The sequence below is a fragment of the Schistocerca serialis genome, chromosome 6 (assembly GCF_023864345.2).
Source record: "Schistocerca serialis cubense isolate TAMUIC-IGC-003099 chromosome 6, iqSchSeri2.2, whole genome shotgun sequence".
NCBI classification, from domain to species: Eukaryota; Metazoa; Arthropoda; class Insecta; order Orthoptera; family Acrididae; genus Schistocerca; species Schistocerca serialis.
In genome coordinates this window covers 430,075,725-430,102,075 of record NC_064643.1, presented here as the reverse complement: position 1 = coordinate 430,102,075, position 26,351 = coordinate 430,075,725, and positions in this window count along the sequence as shown.

The following is a 26,351-nucleotide window of genomic DNA, read 5'->3' as shown; positions in this document are numbered from 1 at the left end:
TACCCCAGGAGCAACAGTGTCCCTACTTTGCTGGGAAGTGGCGGTGCGGTCCCCTACGGCACTGCGTAGGATCCTACGGTCTTGGCGTGCATCCGTGCGTCGCTGCGGTCCGGTCCCAGGTCGACGGGCACGTGCACCTTCCGCCGACCACTGGCGACAACATCGATGTACTGTGGAGACCTCACGCCCCACGTGTTGAGCAATTCGGCGGTACGTCCACCCGGCCTCCCGCATGCCCACTATACGCTCTCGCTCAAAGTCCGTCAACTGCACATACGGTTCACGTCCACGCTGTCGCGGCATGCTACCAGTGTTAAAGACTGCGATGGAGCTCCGTAGCAAACTGGCTGACACTGACGGCGGCGGTGCACAAATGCTGCGCAGCTAGCGCCATTCGACGGCCAACACCGCGGTTCCTGGTGTGTCCGCTGTGCCGTGCGTGTGATCATTGCTTGTACAGCCCTCTCGCAGTGTCCGGAGCAAGTATGGTGGGTCTGACACACCGGTGTCAATGTGTTCTTTTTTCCATTTCCAGGAGTATATATATATATATATATATATATATATATATATATATATATATATATATATATATATATATACTACTGTAGCTCAGGGAGAGTGTTGTACCTTGAAGCATTTTTCATTTTTTCGCACTCTGATATGATAACATTCAGTTTAAGTGTGCTGCAGTCTTTTTCTGAAATTACAAAAGTTTTTCTGGGAAAGTAAGGTTTTTCCCAATGAGAAAACGTGTTGCAGCGTACAGCATGCTCATGTACCTAGGAACAAATATTCCCTTCGGATTCAGAAGCGTTTCACTAGAGAAAATCTTATCAGTACAGTATTTAATAGCCTCTGTGTTACTTTATTACACTATTGCACTCCAATAATAAAGTGAAATCAGAATAAGGGCAACTAACACAAATGTCCATTTTCAAGATAAGGAAACTCGTTATGAAATTAAAGAAACTCAGTTAATTTTCGAATATCTTGTGACCCATGGGAGAAGGCCTCCTTTCACTTGAAAGTGCAAAATGGGGCACGATCGACGAAGTATGGTTTAACCATCCACACGCTAGGAGGTAACTGGCATTCAGAAATTTAGGATTTTATTGACCATAAAACTCTGTTAATGTAGAATTAACAGTATCCACCAAAAAACTTTAATATATTATTCAGCATTCAAATATTTAGAACTTGTAATATTTATAAACTCTGAACAAGACGCAACCTCAAGACTCACAACAACAAAAACACTAGAAATCGGCGGAAAACTGATTATGGCGGTTTCTAATGCGCATTCCCTCATACGATTCCTAAATCAGTGTATTGAAACATCGTCTTTTCCTGGGTACATCATCCTTAAGATACAATCATCACTTTTACACTTGATGTTTTCTCTATGTGGTGAAAGAGAAGGGAAGACGTTGTCATTACCATTTGAATTTTTGAAAACCTGGCAACGACGATGTAATTACTGTCTTGTGTTTATATTTGACAGTAAGTGGAACAACGAGATGTTACTCTAAAACAATGTGCATTTTATGAATTAATGAGATTATTAAAATTGCTACGTGAGATTCCTAGTTTATCTCAACTGGTATCTAACAACATCAAACATGCGAAGTTCACAGTGGGCTACTTTCCCACAAATTCCAAGCAAAAGGGTCTTATGTACCCCACACATTGAAACTTAGCAGCCACTGAAGCAAAACCAACAGTAAAAGAAAGTGCGGAGCCAAAGGCTATGCTTCTAGTGGCCATCAGCTTCTCAAAATTGATTGTTCTACAATTTTGAACAGAAACGGATCCGTTTTATACCTCCTCTAAAGTTATGTGTAGAATACTGAAATGTTTTACTTCATTACAAGCTGCGATATGGTAGTATATAACTTTACTACAAGCTGCGACATGGTCGCGGATTAAAACAGTGATCCAGGAAGCGTAGAATACGAGTAGATGTCTTTTATTTCCGTCAATGATTACAAAACGCTTGGACGTTAGACAACTTGTTTCGGTCAGCAATGGCCGCCTTCAGATCTGCAGCAAAACATTTGAAATGAAATATCACTACTGCGTCGATAACATCTTGAAACAGTAAAATATGCCATAACGAAAATTTTAATACTTTAATGGATGAGAAAAAATATACTTCAAAATATGATGAGGCACACCTGTTTTACGAAAGGTCCTAATATAATAAAGCCGTAGTGGAATCGTAACAAAATATGCACAAAATTAGCTAGCATCGTCGTGCATATTTAAAATATAGTGTAAACTAGGCCACAGTTCCGACGGAGTCATAGTGTCAATAGCGCAAGCATTCATAACAAACTGCGGTATAGTAGCCTCAACATATGCTTGTGTCGTAACGTCGTTCGATGTCGTTGCTGTAAGTCTACACATATTCGTCAATTACAAATCACACTAACGTAATAAATGAAGAGCACAGTAGGTAAAGTTAATAGTGGTTTTGCCATTTGTGTAAGTTATTTCAGTGAAAAAATGTAATAATTACAAAAAGTAATAAAGTTAAACTTAAAATTATTAAAAGGAAATGTTTTAGTGATAATGTGTGATTATGAGCAGTCCCTGTGGCCATTTTAGATAAAAATACTAACAGACACCAGAAGAAGCGTGTGGAGCTACAAATATAATACATAATTGATAGAATAACTTAGGAAAGAAGCAAAAACAATGAAACAAAAACAAAAATAAACAGCAACATTTGTTGGTGTAGCCACCCCTCAGAGCGCAGCATAGGCGAAAAGTGGGAGGACCTTAACCGCCGAAGGGCCTCACGTACCCTGCGCCACGCGTTCCAAGAAAGGAATAGTAAAATATTCTAACTGGTACTTAATAAAGTTGTCTTGTTAATCACACATATTACGAAAAGAGAGAAGGGAAAAGCAAACGCGAGAGTAACTATACGTCTGATATGATAATGTTGAGCACCGCTGAGTTGTATAGTTTTTTGGATTTCTCATTTCTTGAGATACGTTAGAGAATGATGTCAAAAATGTATTGTTCAAATCCTAAGTTGTTGGTAAATGAAAAAAATGGTTAATGGCTGATTCATATTAAATAATTGCAGCAATTCAACTGCAAGGCTCGAGAAAGCAGCAAATATTAATATCTGGAAGAAAAGAATCTGGATGCTATTCAGCTTATATCATACTATTAACAATTATGGATGTTTGAAACTATTTCCTGGAATACGTAATCTATGCATGAAACGTTAATCTTCAGTGTGGATTAATTAGGGACAAGTTATGTTTCATTAAATACCATATGTAATGAGCACAAAGATCTCAGATTGTAGCAGGGCTTTCTTTGTGCCCAAATGTCGAGCATGCGTCCTGTGTGTTGCGTAGCTGTTGCAGCAGTTCGTGTTGGCTGCCCTTCGGCACGTACAAAGCCAGACTGGTCTTCTCACATCATGTGCCGTATATTAGAGAGGCTTTGAAGCATAAAATCAGGTGTACGTTCACAGGCTTCTCTGTTCTTTGTGTTTGACAACAGCTTGGCACTGCTGCACAATTCTAAATATTTTTACGTTTCTGTTGCAGTAATGATGTAGCTCACCTTCAACGTTCGACACATTATTACACGTTTCATCAGTGGTCCCAAAATTAATCTGTTGCTCTTACATCTTCGGCTGTGACATCTGTTCCTCTACAGTAACTCACATTCAGGACTGGTAGGTAAGTCCTTGTAAGAAGCTTTAGCAAATCTAAAGAACAATGCTTGTAGTTTATATAGACTAATAGAATAACTTGACAGCTCCCGTCTCTTAGATCGATGCACACAGCAATTTATGTTCCGTGCGAACATTTACAAAATAAACTGTCGAATTAATGGGAAGTCAGCGGAGCATTATAGCTACCACAGCCACCAGCTGATAGACGAGCCATGGTCCCTTACAGAAAGTCCTTGACTGGATGGCGTATCGACACACTCACTCACTCCCTTTTCCGAAGTCCGACCCCTTACTTGAAGGGTCAGCGCGTCTGACTGCCATGCAGCGAGACCGGGTTCGATCCTCAGCCGCGTCGGTGATTTTCTCCTCTCAGAGAGTGGGTGTTGTGTTAGAAACTGGTCACTTCATTTATTATTATGCAAATGTTGAAACAATATATTGCGTTACTATGAAAGTCATCTTAACATTTCTGGTTGACAACAACATTCGTAAGAAGATTACTAGAGTACAAATTCATATTTAATAAAAACATTGCACTTTCTAGATGATTAATTTGGCGGTGGAAAAACTAAATGACTGTAAGAGCGATTTGATGGATTATCTACTTCCTTCTCGCGGTTTGACACCCTCTGAATTCCGCTTACACCCACAGTAAAAAATATTTGTGGTCACAAAAATTTACAATGTAGGAGTATGGTGACCATAGATGGGTTTTTCCAGAACTTAGAGAATCATGCTTTATGGATTACAACCTAATTCTGTGAGAACACTGAACAGGTTGCACTTCTTCAAATCAAAAACGCAGTCCCTCCTTATCAGAACGACACTAAACGTACCGATGCCTTATGTCGTAATGATGATAATGATGATGTAGCGTATGATGATATGTGTGCACAAGAAAAAGAGAATATTGACAGTATTTATCTATGTCTGTATTATTTTTAGAAATGCGGTTGTATTGACAGATTTACCTGTAGATCGAGGTATAGATTCGGTTGAAGGGCGTTGGTGTTGTCAGTTGTCAAAGTGTACAACTATAAATACGAAACCTTAAATATGGTGACATACTAATCTCTAAGGTAGCCTGAGGTCCACATTAGACTGAAATGTCGAAGTTTGTTGTAGGATGGCTAGATAGTATACATTTCTTCAATTAATCCGTACAAACTATGTTAACCAGATATTTTCCACTAAGTTCACACGTTTCATCGCAGGTTTTAGCTACATGTGAACGTGTCTATTCAGCAGTGTTACTTGCAACAAGTGTTGTACGTGATCTATCACGATGATTGACTTCGTCATAGTATCACTAAATAACGTTAAAGTTAACAAAGAGGAGAATCGGAGAAAGACTGCGACTACAAACATTCCATATGAGCTGCTTCTTAGGGTAGAACATTAATGTATGTTAAAGAATTCAAATAATTTCATGCAATGCTACATTCATGCAATGAATGTAAGTACATTTTTATGCAGCTGTTTCGCAGACAGGGGAAGCAATAATCTGTCCCCACTTATCCTAAGGCCAACGAGAAATTGCGAATAGCCGTGATATTGTGTTTACTTGCCAATGGAACAAATATGACTTTCTGCGTCATCTTCAACTGCAAAGCCGAAGGAAAAGGTGCCGTTTGGTGTCATAATTCGTCGCAACGGAAAAAGATGGATGACCAATGAGTTGGTTGTAGACTGGCTCAATACAATCTGAAGCAGGAGGCTAGGTGTTCTTCTAAACTATCGTGCAATGTTGATTCTCTATGCTTTCAAGAGGCCCCTTGCACTAGCAGCGGAAGCAGAAATCTTACATTAAAGAATATCTTGTCGTCGTTCCAGGAGGATTGACTGCGCAACTGCAAATGTTAGATGTTGTGGTGAATAAGCAGCAGTACAGCAGTAGCTACTTCAAGGTGATTAAGCACTGATTCCTGCCGGGAAGTTGATGAAGCCTTCGATATTCCAATTGCGGAATGGATTCAGCCTTTTCGGACACTCATATCCAGTGCATCAACTGTGAAAGGCTTTGAGAAGTGCTGTGTAACACGTGCATTAGATGGTTTTTGTTTACAGGTATTTTTATAGTCTCCTTCAGTTACCTGTGATAAGGTAACAATTTGTAAATTTTCAGTATATGTGTATACATATTTTTTCTGTAATTCCTTTTGAAAAATGGGGAGTCGCATTCGGAGCCGCCTTGGATTCAGAGACACATTGTACAACTGACCACCGTAAAAACACACCGCTCGTGGTAAATGCATGTCAGACCTTGAGCCTTCCGTATTTTTCCTGCAAAAGAAATCTTGACTCACTTAAACTGAACGGGTAAATCAGCAGAGATCATTTGTATACCGCCGTCCAGCTGCTGGGTCAGTGAGGGTGGGTGCTTCAGTGACACTGTTTCACACAGTTTTAATGTGCGAACGGGAACCATTACGAAGTTTCGTTGATTCAGATCGTATCGAAATATTCTAATCATAAGACAATAAGCCATAAATACAAATTTCCTAGTGTACAGGTTTTATTTTAAAATCGACTGCAAGGAAGAAAACAAAACGCAATATTATTCTGTGTACAATTTTTGATTAAAATTGTAAATGTGAGGAAACAATATACAGGGTGAACATTAATGAAACCGACAAAAGTCGCGGACGGATTCCTGATTAATAATGAAAGAGGTGGTCCTATGGGACCAACTGCTGAGGTCATTGGTCCCTAAGTTTACACACTACTTGATCTAACTTAAACTAACTTACGCTGAGGACAATACACACACACACTCTCGCCCGAGGGATGACTCGAACCTCAGACGGGGTCAGCCACGCGTACCGTGGCAAGACGCCTTAGAACACACGCTACCCTGCTCAACGAATGAAAGAAAAAAGGTCTATGAACATGTGTCCGGAAAAGGACGACGTGCGTGCAATGACAACAAACCACCCCGGAACATAGTACAGTGTTGAATCGCGTCTTTGTCACGGCAGATATTCAAATTGGCCTCCATGGGATCCCATGCACGCGTTCACACGGCGCATTACGGATTGCCGCACTCTTTCGCATGTTCCGGCCTCTCTCCGACTACTGTCACATGCGTCGTGAACAGCCTGTTGAAGGATCTGTATATCATGAACCGGTTCAGCACGCAAAAATCTTTTCAGACGCCCCCAGAGGTAAAAAACCGAGGGATTTAAGTCCGGTGATTTAATATGCCATGTTGCAGTGCCTCCGCGTCGTAATCAAAGTAAGGGGAAGATGCTGTGTCGGTGAACTGTAATGTGGAAGTGAGATGACCCTTCATCATGCAGAAACCACATAATCTGTCGCTTTTTCCAAAGGCATATTCTCAAGCAGCCCAGGCAGAGTATTCAGGAGAAAGTCGATGTATGTTCCTCCGTCAAGACATTACGGAATAATAACCAGTCCAAGTATGTGATCGCCAAGAATCCCTGCCCACATACTGATACTCAGCCGATGCTGATGAGTCACCTCAACCATACCCTGAGGATTGTCTGTAGCCCACAGATGGTGATTATGTAGATTAATGACTTCAGCTCTGGTAAAGGTTGCTTCGTCGGTAAAGAAGACTGGTGACAGAAATCCCATAATTGTGATGAACATGCACTGCTGATAATTTTTGCACTCGTTGCAGACGGTACGGACGGTAGCGGTTGTCATGCAGGATACACATAATTTTCGTTTGCCACTTGCCTGCATCTTGTACTACAGTTCGTCTTAATTCCTAATGAACCTGGTCTTCCAAATCTGGTGTACGCGCAATCTGATGCCTGCCTGCACGTTCGTCTGTCTCAAAGAAGCGATGAGCTCACAAACACCCAAAAAGGGCCCGAAATGTTGTGGTTGGTGTTTATGAGGGTACTTGTTTTGGTGTAGCTCTTCCCAGCTGCTTGGCGATAGACAATCACCATCTCGGCTTGTTCCCTACATGAATACCGAACCATTCTGCAGCTGTCGGACCGCTGCGTCAATCACACGATCTGCAACACACAAAGAACATACCGCCTGAGCTTCATGTACCGTGGCAGGACCTTTCTTCCTCAATTTCCAGTCAGGAACACGTTCCTTCCGTTTGTGGGTTTTACTAACATTTACTCCTTGTATGAGAGAAAAAATAATTTATATAACGGTTTAAATACGAAGCTATCGTAATTAAAACTGACTGCAGGCAAAAATCGAACCACACATTTTCACAGCACTTTCTTCGTCGCAGTAGGTTTTAAGAGACAACCTGTACGTTATTGTTGAAAAAAAATATATAGCTCATGTCCGTCCGAAGGTTTATTTTATCCCGCGCTGTAATAAGTAGATAAAATTGCGGTTTGGGGGGTCTTGGTGCTCAGTTCTTAGCTGAGCTAGGAACACCGGGAAAGAATTTTTGGCCTTAGCTCGGACCAGCAGCCATTTACCCATTCGACCATCGTTCTTACTGGAGCTGCGTTACAGTACATTAAGCAAGAAAGCAACTTTGTGAATCAATTAATTCCTTTTACAAATAATTTTAATTGGACTGAAATGAATTATCAGCTAATGGCGTCACTTTCATGTGCACCGTTCGCATTTTACGTGCAAAAATATGTATAAAACACGTTTTTGTGAGAGATAATGAAGCATGTCCTCTCGATACTTCAAACTTGTACCAATTGATTCAAATATTGCACGAAGGTACATAAATGGATAAAGTCAAGACGAGTTTTCATTCAATAATCTTTATCCGTTGTCGAGAAACGATGTTTTATAGTCGAGCGAAACGTAGCACGTAGAGGTAGAAAAATGAATGTAACTAACGATCGTCCTTTTGTTTCGGGAAAGCTTTATCTGTTGCAATGTAGCAATATATTTCGACAGACAATAAGAAAACCCATCTGTACACGTGATCAGTCGTTGCTCGAGTCAACAGGAATCTACATCGGTTGCCAAGGTGGTCTCATGTCAAAATTCTGGTAGAGTACAAGTTGAGAAACAGAATGAAAAATGCTCGTATCACAGCACAAAAAAGGGAATATGTCCTAGGCAGAGCTAGTGATTTAAAAGAAGGAAACTGTCTTTCCGACTTATCTGGCAGCTTCAAAGAAATCTGAATCAAAAAATCGTGACATAATCGCGCTTTACGAGAAAACCCGACTTCCCCTTGTACTGAGCTCTTTTAGCTGCAAGGTGTTGGCACACCTGATTCTTGTAATTTATACGCAACAGTCCCCGATCCCGTGCCCAAAATCCAGATATGATGGAATGCGTTATGTTATACGACATGACATGTGCTATATTACTTTACTTGACACGATACACATTACCTGACTTGTGTAATAATACTAACACAACCTGTGTAATTTCAACTGGCTCTTTCCTTTTCTCTCACGATTACCTCAATAAGGCATTTGAAAAGGAATGGGAAAAGCATTTAAACTTGTGTCAGACCTGCTTTACCCCATTTGCAGTCACCCGCTTTGGGGTGGTGTGTGCTAAAAATGTCATGCGTATTTGGACTGTTATGCTACATTCTATTTAAATTGCCATATATCATTCAGTATTCACTTTAAACATATGGAAACATTACCACTTACCAATAAACGTATGTAGAACATTATGGCATACACAGATTATCATAATGTTTCAAATGAATTTGATTGAGACAGTCCACAAAAAATATATATATATTTTTTATATTGTATATTTGACTTTGATTACATATATCCAACATTGTGCTTCAGTTTAAGAAGGCTAACTACAGTCCATACAATCTACATACATTTGTGAGTAAAACGACATGAGGGATATCAAATTTGTGTTATCATTTAGAGAGATAACAATTATTTATTTGAAGAGAACAATTCAGAATTTCCGTGTCTACAGTATGACTTAGCATACGAAAACATTCACCATGCAACACGTTATTACATCTATTGCAAACAGTTCTTGACCTTCTTTTCCTCCCCTCAGTAGTCACACAAAGCATCTTGACTCTTCCTTCTCTGGAAGTTTTCTCAAACCTGGAAAACCACAAGGACCATCAGTTGCAAATAATGTAATAGGTAAGTGTGACATTTAGTGGTAACTAGACTCTCATCAATACTAAGTTGTTCATGAGGTGTGTAATGATGTCTAAATATATTATTAGCATGCTCTACCAATGGCTGGTACCTGATACATAGGTGAAAATCAGGATGGCCTGGTGTTGGACATTTCTCACTATCCACAAGATGAAAGAATTTCATAAGATGCCTACATCAGTGGGCAGAAAACATTTTAACAAACCATGGAAATGCATGTGAAGGTTTTTTGCTCCAGTATGAGAGCATTGTGGACCTTTTATTGAGTCCCACATTTAGTAAGTAAGCAATAAAACCTCTTACCTAGGTACTTGTCACATTCTTCCATTTCTTATATGGTTTCGAAAATGTAGCATGTTTAGTTACAAACTGTTAGGCTGAGCGATTTGTTTCAGTTGCAATAAGTTGCAATAGCTGTAGTAAAGAATTGACTGAAATATTGTAACACAGGAGATTCTGCTGGTGGCATATATTTTGGTCCTGGCAGCTCTTGAAATGGATGTGGTAATGGCTGTAGTGTTTCAGGCGCAATTACTTCAGTGTATTGTACATCTTCCATTTCGTCTTCACCTTCGTTCACAATATCGTCAAGTACATCACTGTCACTATCTGAACCGTTTCTACTTTCGCTAAAACACTCTGTATCATCAGTACAATCTGAAAGTTCACAAATTTCTTCGTCCGTATGCCTGGCCTGGTGTAGGTCACATTTTTTACAAAAAGCGGAGAAAATAAAAAAACTGTAAACGCTTAACATGAACAAAAACACACAGAAACAATGATAAATAACAGTACTCCGCAAAAACAAGAACTTAGAATGAAATAACAAAATGTAAACATGTACTGCGAAACACGACGTCACTAAACATACGATGCAAAAGCGCAATAATCGATCGCTAACATTTAACCGAAACGATGCTCAATTGTCGATAGCTATCGACCTACACGTAGCTCGAGTCAAAGAGCATCTGTAAACAGCACGCCAACACCCTCTAGCGCCCGATTCTGTAAGATAAACAAGAAGAAGCAGAGTACCGTCGAATCGGCACCCTGACAGTATTAGCGTCATTAAGGGGTGACAGTAGATTGTTACCTTGACATTTCAAAATCATCAAACCTCCCAAAATTTTACTTTGTAACGAGTATCATTTACGGTTTCCAGAGTGAATATGAATGATCTTCTGTCATCGGAACTTCGTGGGCTGAAGGCACGGACACTTCTTTAAGTCAACAGAAGTCACTTCTGAGTTGCAGTCTCTGATTTTGGCGGATGCCAGTAATTTTTTTTAAATCTATTTTTCTTTATAAGTTAAACGATTTGCGTGGCGCAGGATAGGCTGGTCTTTTGAAGGCCCCTGGTATCCCCAGCGTTGACTTTAAAGTAGTTGTCTGCTCCTTTATGGGTTGTCGTACGGTCCTGGGAGAAGGGAGATCCCTCTACGATTCCACAGTTGTTCACTCGTATATATGGTCTCGTTAAATTGGCAATACATTTCTTGTGGCAAGATACAATCCTTTATATGGCAACCAACATAACAATGTCAAAATCATTACTTAATTACAGCCTATGCATCGTCAGGTGTCTATATCTACATCTATACTTTGCAGACCAAGGCTAATTACATGGCAGAGGGCGATCCCCATTGTACAATTTGCTTGAGTTTCTTCTCGTTTCATTCATTATGGCACAGGGGAAGAATGACTGCTTACATGTCTCCCTATGCACTTCAACAAGTCCCACACTGTGCACAATGTCCTTAGAGCAAGGACGCATTGGGGATATTCGTTGAGGTTTCGGGACTGTGTAAGGTGTCAGGCAAATCCAACACCTTCCATGAAAACCCTGAGATGATAAGCAAATCCGGCAGTATGTCACATAGCTCCGAATAAATCCCGACATTAAATTAACCAAAGTAATACGATCAACAAGTGAGCAAATGGAATACCACAGACTAACACCAGAACGCCTAAATCCATGTCATACCTTCCCACCATGAAACAGAAGCAGTTCCGAGAGCAGAACCGATTTAAGCTAGAAGGCCCTACGATAAGGGACAGACACCCATATCGCCTGCCGACCACTAGGACCACCCCACAGCCCATGTTAAAGATAGAGCCCTTCAAAAGAACAGTATAGATCTTACGATAACACTAAAAGTGCCACACTAGCTGCAAGTTTTAGCGTAAGACTTTTCGCGTCTCTGTTACGTTGCAAACGTTAAAAACATTGCCCCACCACGAAAAGTATAACGTTTCTCATTGGATTGACCGAATTTTTGTATGCAGAGCTTAAGGTTAACATTGAGACCCTGATTGGTCAGATGAAAACACAGCCAGATAGTTTTTCTTAAACCAACTTCGGTAAATTGTAATGAGGAGAAGTTAGGAGAGAGTTGCTTCCGAGACGGCAAGCTGTATGGAGCTGCGCCGCCCGACGCCCCCTGACACTGCCTAACCAACGACAAGGTAATGAACGCACGCTATGCCGCATAACAGCACATAAAGCTTCACTCAGAACTGCAGAAGTCTCATCTGTTACACCCCCTTTTTACGCAATACTAGTGTCGATCGTCAATAAATCTCATGGTGTTCACATTTGCTACTTGAAGTAAAAATCTGAAACGCGATGATTTTTCTGTTATGTAATTATTGAGAAGCCACATCAGCCACTGTCATTTATGACAAGTTAGATAAGTAATTAAAGATAATTGAGGGTCGCTGTAGACCATTTTGATAGTTTTCTCTTTTGTGAAACTTAATTTAAACCTAGATTATAGATGTGATATGGCATAGGTCATCCTTTGATCCATCGTAGAACTTGGAAACCCATTCACATTTTTGTTGAACGCAGTTGGTTTTTATCATCCTGTATTAAAACATTTCCTTTTATCAATAGTGCAATTTATAAACGTTTTGTGAGTAGAATAAAATTTCCAATGGTAAACTTAACTGCTTTTTCGACGTTATTTTACCAGCTACCTAAATATAAGAAAGCCTTGAACCCCTTCCACTAAATTTAGTTAGTATTAAGACTCTTGTACGGGGAGTACAGTGGAGGTGACGCTGAAATCATTAAGTATTTGGTTATATCATCGCTAGCCTCACTGAACTCTTCTGAACTCTACATGTCGTGTGTGGTCTGGCGTCTCCTTACCAGCAACAGGTCCCAGGTTCAAACTAGCCAATTCCCTGAAAATCACACTCAGAGCGTCGTTGCGAGAAAGTAGTAGGGAGACACGACTTAGAACAGACACCATGCAGAATGTTAGAACTGCAGCCGGATCATGTTGACTTCTTGCCACGATATTTCGGCTGTCAATCGTCCAGCCATCCCCAGGTGAGTGTCCGTCACTGGAGACAGCAATTCTTTTTCTTTATTGAATTTCGATTCCCCCCCCCCCCCTTCCCCTTCCACGCCCTCAGGGAAGCGGGCTGGCAGCAGCGTAATATTCCGCTCTGCAGCCAACAGAAGAGTTAAAAACATAAAGAGGAGAAAACAATAAAAACAGGCGATAAAACGGTGACTGTTTAAAACTATAACATAGAGAAAAGTTGCAAAGTGAAAATAGAAAAACAAAGGGTTGGTGATGCTGATTAAAATACATAGTAATTAGAGAGGCAGGTAAGAGGCGTAGGAGCGGTGACGGGAGAGGAAGGAGGCAGATGGACATAGTTGATAGGAAGGGCGTAGGTCTGGGTTTTAAACAGGATACCAGGATGCCATATGCAGTTATAGGCCTTTTAGAGGTCCAGGAAGACAAAAATGGCACAGTGACGGGAGTTAAGCTGGAGGGAGAGGAGATGGGTGACATGTAGGAGCTGGTCGTCGGTAAAGAAGGAAGGTCGAAAGCAATATTGAGTGTTGTGGAGGAGATGGTGTCGGTGGAGGTGGTGACTGATGCGCAAGGTAAGGATGGAATCCAAGAGCTTGATGAACGCGGAGATGAGTCACATAGGGCGATAGGAAGAGGCATCAGATGGATGCTTCTTAGGTTTGGGGAACATCAGGATATAGGAAGTTTTCCACAGGTCGGGCTAGAAGCTGGTGGCAAGGATTATGTTATAGAGGGCGGCAAGGACTGCAAGGAAGGAGGAAAGGCAGTGTTTGAGATGGCGGTAGGTAGTGCGGTCGAGGCCAGGGGTTATGTTGCATTTAGTGCAGAGTGTCAGGCTGATGTCCTGTGTAGTGATGGGAGTGTTAAGTTCTGATGGTGGTGTGTGGCTGAAGTACTGGATGCTAGGAGCAAGGGGAGGAGTGGAGGTATCCATCCATACAATGACTTTGGGGAAGAGGGAATATTCAAATTGGGGATCATCTGAAACGGAAAAGATATTGGATAGGTGGGATGCAAGAGTGGTTGGCCTTACTGAGGCTGTCAGGAAAGGGATGGTAATCGAGGAGAGAGTGCTGCAGGGTGGAGCGGTTCTCAGTAATGTGGTGGAAAGCAGACCAATACTTGGAAGAGCTTATTGGGAGCGTGGCGTTGAATTTGTGCATGTCTGTCGATGGGCACGGCGTTTCTTTGAAGTGATCATGTTGCGTATGTGTCGTTGTAATTGACAATGGCGAATTAGTGTGTCCCGGCCATGAGTGCGGAGGAAGGATCGGTAGAGGCGACAGGATTCATGAAGGAGAAGGACAGCCTGTGGGGGCAGGGCTGGGTGGTGAGTGTGGATGGCTTTGGTAGGAATTTCGGTGGCTACAGTGTCAGATAGGGTCTGGTGGAGGAAGGCAGAAGTTAGGGACATGTCATTGGGAGAGTGGAGGGTAGGGTTGTCGCTTTCGAGCTGGGTGTTTATGGAGTCCCAGTAGGCATCCCAGTTGTTGTTGGCATGGGAGTAGTTGTGGACAGGTTTAGGAGGAATGTCAGGGCTAGGAACAGGATGGGGATGGCGACCATCAGAGATAGTGAGGAGCACAGGGGCATGGACCCTGCTATGGCGATGCGCCCAAGGATGTTGGGAGAGGCTAGGATCACGTCAGGAGTGGTGTTGGATACGGGTCGGTTGTGTGGCGGGAGGAGAAGCAGGTCTCCCTGGAGGATGGTGATAAACTGAAGCCAACACTGGAGTTCGGCAGGAGCACAGATGTTGATATTGAGGTCTGTTGAAATCACGTAGGTGGGGAAGGTGCGGTCTATGTGGGCCAGGAAATCGTACGGGATGGGAGTATGTGGGAGGATGTAGATGGTGGCACACGTGACAGTAAGGGTGGGGAAGAAGAGTCTGGGGGTGAGATGCTCGATGGGATTATTGAGGAGAGGTTGGGGCCGAACATGGAGGAGCTTGAGGTGGCTGATGGCCACCCCACCACACTAGGGGGTACAGGTTATCAGTGCACTGGAGGGTGCAAGGGGCTGTGGAGATGGAGATAGGGGTTAGAGGAAGGTTTCATTTAGGATGAAGGCATCCACATGGTGTCGATTGAGGATGCGGAGGAAGAGGAGTTTGTGGGTGGGCAGGGAGCGGATATTATGGTAAAGGTTACTGTAATGTTGTCACGTTTGGTAGTGGAGAATTAGACGACGGAGGTGAGGGGGGGGGGGGGGGGGGAATGAAGGTGAAGTAGGCATGGTGGTGGGATAGGTGGTGAGGTGATAGACGGAATGGGCAGTAAGGGCGATATGGGAAAGGGTGTGGGGGCGTTAGAAGGGGTGAATGTTTTGGAGGAAAACGGAACCAAAGTGGATGATGTCCTCTGCAGTAGAAGAAGGGGAGACTGCAAAATCCCGATGGCTTTATAGCAAATATCGGCACGGAAACGCATGCGCACTGGCTGCCGTCACAGGAGCGTCCTCTATCAAAATCCGCGCCCTCTGGAAATACTGTTGTATCTGTTACGCGTATGCGTAGAGGTGAAAACTACATGTCCGACTTCTGTCGGAATGCGCACTCGCGTCGCTAAAAACCAGACGTCAGATGTCGCCAAACGTGTCTTCTCTCAGAAGAAATTAGAGATCACCGGGTCCCAAGACTTGTCCTAATGAAAACCACTATCACGATTAATTAGATTTTGTGCTAGGCGTATTTCCAAAGATTCCTTAATTTCTGAATCCCAAAAAGCTCTCGCTGGGGCCAAGAGTTTTGTAGCAGAAAAATCCATACTGTGTCCTGTGGTAATACAATGCTCACCTACGGCCGACTTACTAGGCTGCGAAAGGTGAGTGTGGCGTTCATATTCAACGCCCCTTTCATGTATTGTGCGTGTCGTCTGACAGATGTAAGATTTGCCACACTGGCAAGGAATTTTGTAGATCCCGGCCTTCCGCAGACCCAGATCGTCTTTTACCGAACCAAGAAGGGCACTAATCTTCGCCGGTGGCCGGAAGATTCAATAACCACACGTTGGGAATATATTCCTAGATCCCTCAGTATTAGTTCTCGAAGTAGGCTTTCGTGGAGTAGTTGGCTACCTTCATGCATCTGCCAGTTCTGGTTCTTCAGCATTTCTGTGTAACTATCCAGCGAGTCAAATCAACCACTTGCTCTTGCTTCCTTTTGTTTCGTTTGATATCCTCTGTTAGCCGTACATGATATGGATCTCAAACAGTTGAGCAATATTCTGGGATGAATCGCTCTCGTGTTTTGTAAGAAATCTCCTTTGTGGACTACTGGATTATCCCGCTGAACAGACGCTTGTCACTTACGTTAACTGTGGTATATGATCATTTCATTCCATGTCCTCATAAATTGTTACACCCATGTATTTGAATTATTACAATCGTGACCAACACTTGGTTCAAGAATCGTAAAAGAAGGTTGTATACATGGAAGAAGCCAGGAGATACTGATAGATTATACAATGGTAAGACAGAGATTTAGGAACCCCGTTTTAAATTGGAAGACATTTCCAGGGACTCTGACAACAATCTATTGGTTATGAACTGTAGATCAAAACTAAAGAAACTGCAAAAAGATGGGAATTTACGGAGATGGGACCTGGATAAACTGATTAAACCAGAGGATGTACAGAGTTTCAGGGAAAGCATAAGGGAACCATTGACAAGAACGGGGGAAAGAAATACAGTAGAAGAAGAATGGGTAGCTTTGAGGGATGAAGTAGTGAAGGCAGCAGAGCATCAATTAGGTAAAAAGACGAGGGCTAGGTGAAATCCTTGGGTGACAGAAGAAATATTGAATTTAATTGATGAAAGGAGGAAATATAAAAATGCAGTAAATGAGGCAGGCAAAAAGGAATACAAACGTCACAAAAATGAGATCGACAGGAAGTGCAAAATAATTAAGCAGGCATGGGTAGAGGACAAATGTAAGGATGTAGAGGCTTATCTCACTATGGGGTAAGACAAATACGGCCTACAGGAAAATTAAAGAGACCTTTGGAGAAAAGAGAACCACTTGAATGAATATCAAGAGCTCAGATGGAAACCCAGTTCTAAGCAAAGAAGGGAAAGCAGAAAGGTGGAAGGAGTTACAGAGGGACTATACAAGGGTGATGTACTTGAGGGGGTCAGGCCTTACATTTCTGGGAGTACGTAGGATGAGGGAGGTTACAGGTGTTATAGGAGGGAGGAGTTATAGAGGGACTATGCAAGGGCGATGTACTTGAGGGCAATGTTATAGTAAGGGAAGAGGATGTAGATGAAACGAAATGTGAGATATGATACAGCGTGAAGAGTTTGATAGAGCACTGATAGACCTAGGTCAAAACAAGGCCCTGGGAGTAGACAACATTCCATTAGAACTACAGACAGACTTGGGAGAACAAGTCCTGACAAAACTCTACCATCTCCTGAGCAAAATGTATGAGACACGCGAAATACCCTCAGACATCAAGAAAAATATGATAATTCCAATCAAGTAACGGTTGCAAAATACTAACGCGAATTCTATACAGACAAATGGAAAAACTGGTAGAAGCCGACCTCGGGGAAGATCAGTTTGGATTCCGTAGAAGTATGGGAACACGTGAAGCACTACTGACCCTACGACTTATCTTAGAAGCTAGATTAAGAAAAGGCAAACCTACGTTTCTAGCATTTTTAGACTTGGAGAAAGCTTTTGACAGTGTTGACTGGAATACTCTGTTTCAAATTCTGAAGGTGGCAGGGGTAAAATTCATTGAGCGAAAGGCTATTTACTATTTGTACAGAAATCAGATGGCAGTTATAAGAGTCGAGGGACATGAAAAGGAAGCAGTGGTTGGGAAGAGAGTGAGACAGGTTTGTAGCCTCTCCCCAATGTTACTTAATCTGTATATTGAGCAAGCAGCAAAGGAAACAAAAGAAAAATTGGAAGAAGGTATTAAAATCCATGGAGAAGAAATAAAAACTTTAAGGTTCGCCGATGAGATTGTAATTTCGTCTGGGATAGCAAAGGACTTGGAAGAGCAGTTGAAAGGAATGGACAATGTCTTGAAGGGAGGATATCAGATGAACATCAACAAAAGCAAAACGAGAATCATGGAATGTAGTCGAATTAAGTCGGGTGATGCTGAGGGAATTAGATTAGGAAATGAGACAGTTAAAGTAGTAAAGGAGTTTTGCTATATGGGGAACAAAATAACTGATGATGGTCGAAGTAGGGAGGATATAAAATGTAGACTAGCAGTGGCAAGGAAAGCGTTTCTGAAGAAGAGAAATTTGTTAACATCGAGTACAGATTTAAGTGTCAGGAAGTCGTTTCTGAAAGTATGTGTATGGAGTGTAGCCATGTATGGAAGTGAAAAATGGACTATAAATAGTTTGGACAAGAAGAGAATAGAAGCTTTCGGAATGTGGTGCTACTGAAGAATGCTGAAGGTTAGATGGGTAGATCACATAACTAAAGAGGAGGTATTGAATAGGGTTGGGGAGAAGAGGAGTTTGTGGCACAACTTGACTAGAAGAAGGGATCGGTTGGTAGGACATGTTCTGAGGCATCAAGGAATCACCAATTTAGAATTGGAGGGCAGCATGGAGGGTAAAAATCGTAGAGGGAGACGAAGAGATGAATACACTAAGCAGATTCAGACTGACGTGGGCTGCAGTACGTGCTGGGAGATGAAGAAGCTTGCACACAATACAGTAGCATGGAGCGCTGCATCAAATCAGTCTCAGGACTGAAGACCACAACAAGAACAACAACAATCGTGACTCTTTTTTGTTGAACACACTACGTTTCACTGATCAAATTAATCATCACTCGTCATGAAAACTTTTTTTTTGTCCCTAGTTCTTGACAAACCGGCATATTAATTTGGAAACTAATGGAAGTTTTTAATGACTGTTGCAGGTAGCCTTACCGAACGTTACTGGTCTACCCGACAGTCGTACATATAATGAATTTCTAAAATCTGGGTGATTGCAATTAAATACTGCCTCTGTCGCTATAATATTAAAGAATGAAAGCTGTCTGCTACTCTATTTCTCTGCAACTGATCACGAATTTTTATTCACTTGATTTTGCCTTGACTTATTCTTTATACTTACTCCATAGATGAGTGCATATTCACGTAAAGTCAATCCTGCCCGATTTTTTCACCTCTCTTTACCGTCGTTACTTTCGTTTTATTCGTATTTAAGTTTAGCATGTTCTTCTATAATAGATTCTCACTTTTATTGTATATTTTGTATACCTTGATTTGTTTGACAGCCTTCTTCACGGCCCGTAGTCTCTTGTTCTAGGCACAGAACATCCTTCATCAACAACCACGGCGAACGTGGCGTGGGTTAATTATATAATACGAGAGAACCACCTTCCAGGAAAATGAACGGCTAAGCTAATTATTGCGTGCAACGAAGCTTCTGTAGTCCCGTTGGTCGCTCATTCTACTGTTGCACAAAGGAAACCTTGTGTACCGCGCATCAACCTAATTGCACGTTTCACTGGAAGGTAGCTGTCCCTCATAAACATCAGAACAAGGAGAATTTGTACTACATACATTAAGTGAGCGCTGCTTGGCAGCTCCACAAACGAGCATCTATCTACCTACACGAAGTATCCTAGTTAGATTGCCGTAATGTCTAGGATTTTTGCGTGACACTTTTTTCGCCTACCTCAAGTGAAGAATGTTGCATGCTCTTTACGATCTACGTGAAAGAGCGAGGTGGAAGAAGGCTTAAGTCTTAGTAAGTGGCCTCTCACTTACAGTTTCCCATGGTGTTTGTAAATAAATCGGGGCTAGTCATGAGATAAGTCTTTAAACAAAGAAGTCACTTGGGGAATACTAATCCTCTAACGGAACATAAGCCTTATGTAAACTCACACGTCCTCTCCTTTTACCCAGCAGATGGGGAGGTGGAGCACTGTGTTCCTGTATCATGTAGCACCGTAGAGTTGTGCGTACTGATTCGACGCTGTTATGGGCGTTAACCATTAGCCACACACTTTTTATGTTGCAATAATACACTTGCGGCATTAAACCTCATAGTTATCTCACTTTACACTGTCTGAACGTTGGAGAAAGGGTTGTGTTATTGCTATCCAAAGATGAAATATGATACGATTTTCCCGTTTGGACCCCACCAGTACTTACGAGAATACAGTTTCTTGCCCTATCGGCTCTAAGATCAAGTTTCGATCAGTTCACAAAATATTTCTTACTAAAATTTACACTGGTTTCCTTTGTCTTTCTTCGTAACCCGATAGGTGGAAACAACGTTTTACAACAAAATGGCTTCGTGAAAAGTGATTTACAGGCCTGCAACAGACACTGAAATTGATTCTCAAAGTTCCACTCTTCTGAGACGCAGAAGATAAAACTCATACTGAATTCATTTCAAGTAATGAAGAATCACCAGCCTGTTTGGCCGAGCGGTTCTAGGAGCAACAGTCTGGAACCACGAGACCGCGGGGTCGCAGGTTCGAAACCTGGCTCGGGCATGGATGTGTGTGATGTCCTCAGGTTAGTTAAGTTTAAGTAGTTCTAATTTCTAGGGGACTGATGACCTCAGAAGATAAGTCCCGTGGTGCTCAGAGCCATTTGAATGATGAATCAGTGTCTGATGCCTCTTTATGTGTACTACCTGAACCCAGCTAATCCGGATTAAAACTTACTTTTAGTCTGGAAAATGGCCTATTTCAAAATTGTGTAAAATATGTAAGATACGCATACAGACTCGAGTAAATGTTATAGTGTACCTTGGAGGCATTAAAAGTGTTGTTATCCACGTTGAGCCTGAAAATACCTTGAAGACAGTTATTCGTTTGTATCTGTTTCCTTGGTAAATATTACATTTTGCTACATAAATGACAAGTGAGACCAAGTAGAGAAACGATCGAGGAACAACCCACATTTCAGACAAAAGAGATGGACGTTTTGAACTAAAGGGTTTCATTTGACTGCTTTATGCTTCAGGTTCCTTGAAATTGGGCCAACAAAATGATGTCTTTTAGTATCAAGACGAATCAGAAGGAGGCCAACGGTATAATTTTCTGCCATACAGATCATACCTGATGAAAAAGCATCTATAATGAGAGGCTCAGATGAATTTAACACCAGAGAACAGCTTTTATCTTTCACACGTGCGCATTTACTCTACAATGTGAAGTGCTTTAAAAATCTCGCAAGGACATACCTCGTAAATGGCTGAAAGTTTGTCAGCAAAAATATCGGAACACGCGTTAATAATATCCAGGATGCACTCGCGAAAAATGATGAAATCAATGGTAGAGATTTCGTTTCCCTACATTAGGGACACGTGTCTTCCCCAGGACTTGCATAGAATCGTGTGCACAAGTTTGTGGATAAGTAAGCTTCAATCAAGTTTCATTCAAGAAGTACAAGGAAATTTAAGATGTGAAATGTGCTCGAGACGTGCATACAGAAAAAACTAAAAACTTTTGTGAAATGTACAGTATTTATATTTACCCCTTAAACGCCCATTTTACGTGGGAATTGCAATACTATTATTTCAGTCACGGAGTTTGTTGTATAGTTTTACCTTACGTCACTTAATAAACAGAATTTTTGTGAGACTTAATCAGCACTCAGATCTACGCTTCTGTCTCTTTAAACGATATCTAAAGAGCTTCTCGTTTCTTCCTGTCGTCCCTCGCACCTAAATTTCATTACAATTTGTAAGAATAGAAATTTTTCTTAGATGAGGTACATACTAGATCGCAAGATAGCGTCACAACGCCTCTCCAGTTCCAGCGAGGATATTTTCCCACCAGGAAGAATAGTAGACCAAACGTTGCGAGTGTAGACTACGATCTTTATAGGGGTCCACGTGTGGTTGTAGCTGGAAACATATGCTAGACGTTATTGGTGTCACTCTATCTTGGAATTTTCTTTCACAAGTTGTTGGAACAAAAAAGATCACATCTTTTTTCTTAAACTTATAAGAGAGTAAGAGACAGACATGTATCATATTTTTGATGGCTCTTGCTTGCCTCTTCGGTGTGATATTTATTGAAACGAAAGAAAAAGAAAACGCCAGTTTGAGGAGGAGATGCAATGCCGTCCGAGGCCACGAACAGCTCCGTCCCGCGAGGGAAGGCGGCGCGACTCTGCGATTATTATTCTGCGCTAGGCAGCACCAGCGCTGCCAACATTTGCATAATAAACACTGCCAAATGGCGCGTGAATGGTGCGCGCACAGCGTTGTTTAACGCGGTAATGAGGCCGGACTGGCGCGCCCGTGCACTCCGCGACGCCTGCGCATGCGCTGTCGCCTCCCTGGGTGCGGGCGGGGTAGGTGCCACGCTCGGTCCCGGACTTACGGCGAAGACCGCCGAGACAACGCCGCCACCAGTTTCTAATTTCAGATGCAATTTCCGAGAAACGTGACACTCGCTCCTCTGGGAATAACAGTGCCACGTGGAGGCATCCCTGCCGTTCGGCTCCGTGCAAACAGGGAAGAGCCGAGAAGCCCTTAGCGCCTACTACTTAGGGACACACGTCGACGTAAACTTGGTACTCCATATACGACGTCCCCTGGCAAACTCCACTTGTGCTGTTAGATATTATTCCACAGCCATCAGAATGGAGTGCAGAGGGAATAAGAAAGGTAACTTAATTCAGTCTCCAGTAGGAGAGATTCCATTGAAATGACGCATTCCATTGAAATGATCTCTTGTAACCAGACTGTAATATGGATCTAGAATAGAAGTACGGTGCCTGGAATTTAACGTCCGTTGAACTACGTGATCAGTGAAGGAGGACAGATCTTGAGTTCACTTTTATAATAACTCCTGAAGCCCCTTACTCGGTCACAAAGAATTCGCACATTCACGATCTCCCAGCATACTTTCTTTCACTTTCTTTTCTTACGGAGTCCTGATTTCGTATCTAAATGATGTTTGGCGGCTGATGTAATCACTAATCAGTGCTTCGGGGGGGGGGGGGGGGGGGGATTCATGAAGCATAAACGGTCAAAGCAAATACAATACAAGGAAGGACACAACTGAAGGTGTGGTTATATTTTTATATATTATTCCACACTGCTGTATTGATGTCTTCCAGCACTTTCAGTATTTTCGCAATCTTTCAGAATTTCGCCTCTACACTGTTATCTCGTATGATATCCACATTTACATACGTACTCCGCAAGACTGAGCGCGGTGCGGGTCGAAGTATACTCTGTACCACTACTAGTCATTCCTGTTCCTGTTCCACTTGCAGAGTGAGGGAAAATGCCTCCACATCAGCCTTAATTTCACGTATCTTACTTTGGTGCTCTGCACGCTAAATACATATTGCTGCCAATAGAATCGTTCTGCAGTCAGTTTCAAATGCCGTTTCTCTAAATAGTGGTCCTCAAAAAGGACGTCGCCTTCGCTACAGGGATTCCCATTTGAGTTGCCGAAGCATCCCCATAACACTTTCGTGTTGTTCGGGCCTACCAGTAACAACTCTAGCACCCCGCCCCCGAATTCCTTCGATGTCTTCTTGTAATGAGATCTGGTACGGATACTGAACACTAGAGCAGTAGTGAAGATTAGGTCACAACAGCGTTTTATAAGCGTTCTCTTCTACATTCGCCTTCCCTGCCACAATTCTCACATGGTCCTTCCACTTCATATGGCTTTGCAACCTTACGTCCAGATTTTTAAACGACTTGGTTGTGTCAACCCGGACACATCAAAGGCTGTATCCGAAAATTACGGACATGTTTTTCCTACTCTCCCGCATTAACTTTTTTTTTCTTTTAGAGATAGCTATCTAGAAGTTTTATCTAAATCGTCTTGTTTCCTACAGCCATTCAACTTCGACCCCTTCCCGTACACCGCAGCAAAGCGAACAATAGCAGATTGCTGCACACCCTACCCGCGCAATCAGTTATACATGTAGAAAATAATAGCGCGCCTATCACACTACACTGAGGCACTCCTGACGATACCCTTATTTCTGTTCAACACTTTCCATCGAGGGCAACATTCTGGGTTCTATACTTGAGACATTTACGAACCACTCACATCTCTGGGAAGCTATTCCATATATTCGTACCTTCGTTAACAACCTGTAAGGGGGCACAGTGTCAAATGTCTATAAATATACAATGCGTCTGTTGCCTTTCATCCACAGTCCACAGTATATCATGCGAGAAAAGGGCAAGCTGAGTATCACACGAGCGATCCTTTCAAAGTCGAGCTGATTCGTTGACTTAAGCTTTGCAGTCTGTTGGAAGTTCGTCATATTCGCACTCAGAATAAGTTCAGGAAATCTGCAGCAAACCGGTGTTAAGGATATTGTTCTGTAATTTTTCGGTTTCGTTATTCTTTCCATGTCGTACACAGGAGTCACCAGCGCTTTTTTCCAGTCGCTTGGGACTTTGTGCCAGGCGAGAGCTTCGCGATAAATGCCAGCTAAGTAAGGAGCTAATGCAGTAGAGTTCTCTTTGTAAAACGAAACTGGGCCTCCATATCGGACCTAATCACTTATCTGTTTTCAACTCTTTCAGTTGTTTCTCTACCCCAGGGATGCTTATTACTATGTCGTCCATACGAAAGTCCGTTCGATGGTCGTACAGCTATATGTTCGTACGATTCTCCTGCGTGAACGACTTCTTATACGCAAAATTTAAAACTTCGGCTTTCGTTTTGCTGTCTTCTACTACCTCACCACACTGCCAAAGAAGTGGGTGGAAGGAAGTCATAAACCCGCTTCGCGATTTTACATATGGTTGGAATTTCCTTGGGTTCTCGGCCAGACCTTTTGCTACGGTATGACGGTGTTAGTAGTTGAAAGCATTGCGCATAGATGTTTTCACAGAGACACGAATCTCTACTATCAATGGTCAGTCATCATTTGTGCGTTCTTTTTTGAACCGAGAATGCAACAGCCTCTGCTTCCTCAGCGTTTTCGAATTTCTTTGTTGAACCACGGTGGGTCTTTTCGGTCCTTAATGCACTTAACTAGGCACATACTTGTCCAGAACACGATTTGCAGTCTCTTTAAACTTTACCGAAATTTCCTCTGCGTCAGTCATACTCTAACTAAATGATGTCAATTCATTGTGCAAGTGAGTTGCTGGCAACTGCTTATCTGATTTTTCTAGTAGATACACTATCTTAGCCTTATTGTCTGATTTATTAACTTCCGTTATCATAGTCGCTACGATAACATGATAAACTCGGCAATTACTGTAAAGGTCAGCAGATTTTCCATATGATAATACAAGTTACTCTTCACCTGGAGGAAGATGTACGAAACATTTCCAACTGAAATTGGCTTGTTTAACTACCCATGACCAGGTTTAATCTCCAGGAAATCCGTTTTGGCTGCCCTGATAGACGCGCGGTTGAACGCGTTGCTTCCCGAGCAGGAAGGCGTGCTGGCCCCAGGCACGAATTCGCCCGGCGAATTAGTGTCAAGTTCTGGTATGCCGGCCAGCCTGTGGATGGTTTTTAAGCCGGTTTTCCATCTACATCGGCGAATGCGGGATGGTTTCACTTATTCCGCCTCAGTTACAGTATGTTGGCGATTGCTGCGCAAACACTGTCTCTACGCATGCTACACAATAATTACTCTACCACGCAAACATTTGCAAACATTTGGGGTTTCACTCGTCTGGTATGAGATGTTCCAGGTTGGGTTCACTGGGGGCTGAACCGTACAATAACCCTGGGTTCGGTTTTTGGTGGCGGTTGGGTGAGTGGACTTCTGTGGCCTATTGTGGGGTTGTGAACCACTCAGGTTTAATGCATACATACATACAAGCTGCCATACGTGACGTATTGCTTCATATACTATCTGTAACAGGTAAAACGAACCATCGATACCACGTAACATTGAAAGTCGACCAACTGGAATAGAAAAACCAGTCTAAGCTAGCAAGGTGATGAAAATTTTCCTTTTTTTTGTGAGACAGCACCATAAACATTTCACATTGTGCAGTCCTCATATGACTGCTTTTAAAAAATGTAAAATTAATACAATATAATCACTTAATCTCGTTGGACAGTTCGTCTTTTTCCAAACTGAAGATTATTATTACCCACGTTGTTATTTAGCTGTGCGATGTGATGTTTATGAATCATAATAGTGTACCACAAACATACCTTTACGCAAAAATTCCAGTTACTAAACACTTTTACTGTTGTTCCTGCCCCAGTGTACATAGCACACAACTTCTCTTTCAGAAAAATCTCATTGTACTATCGCTTACCGAAGAGTACTATATCTGTATATGACTGTTAGTTTCTGT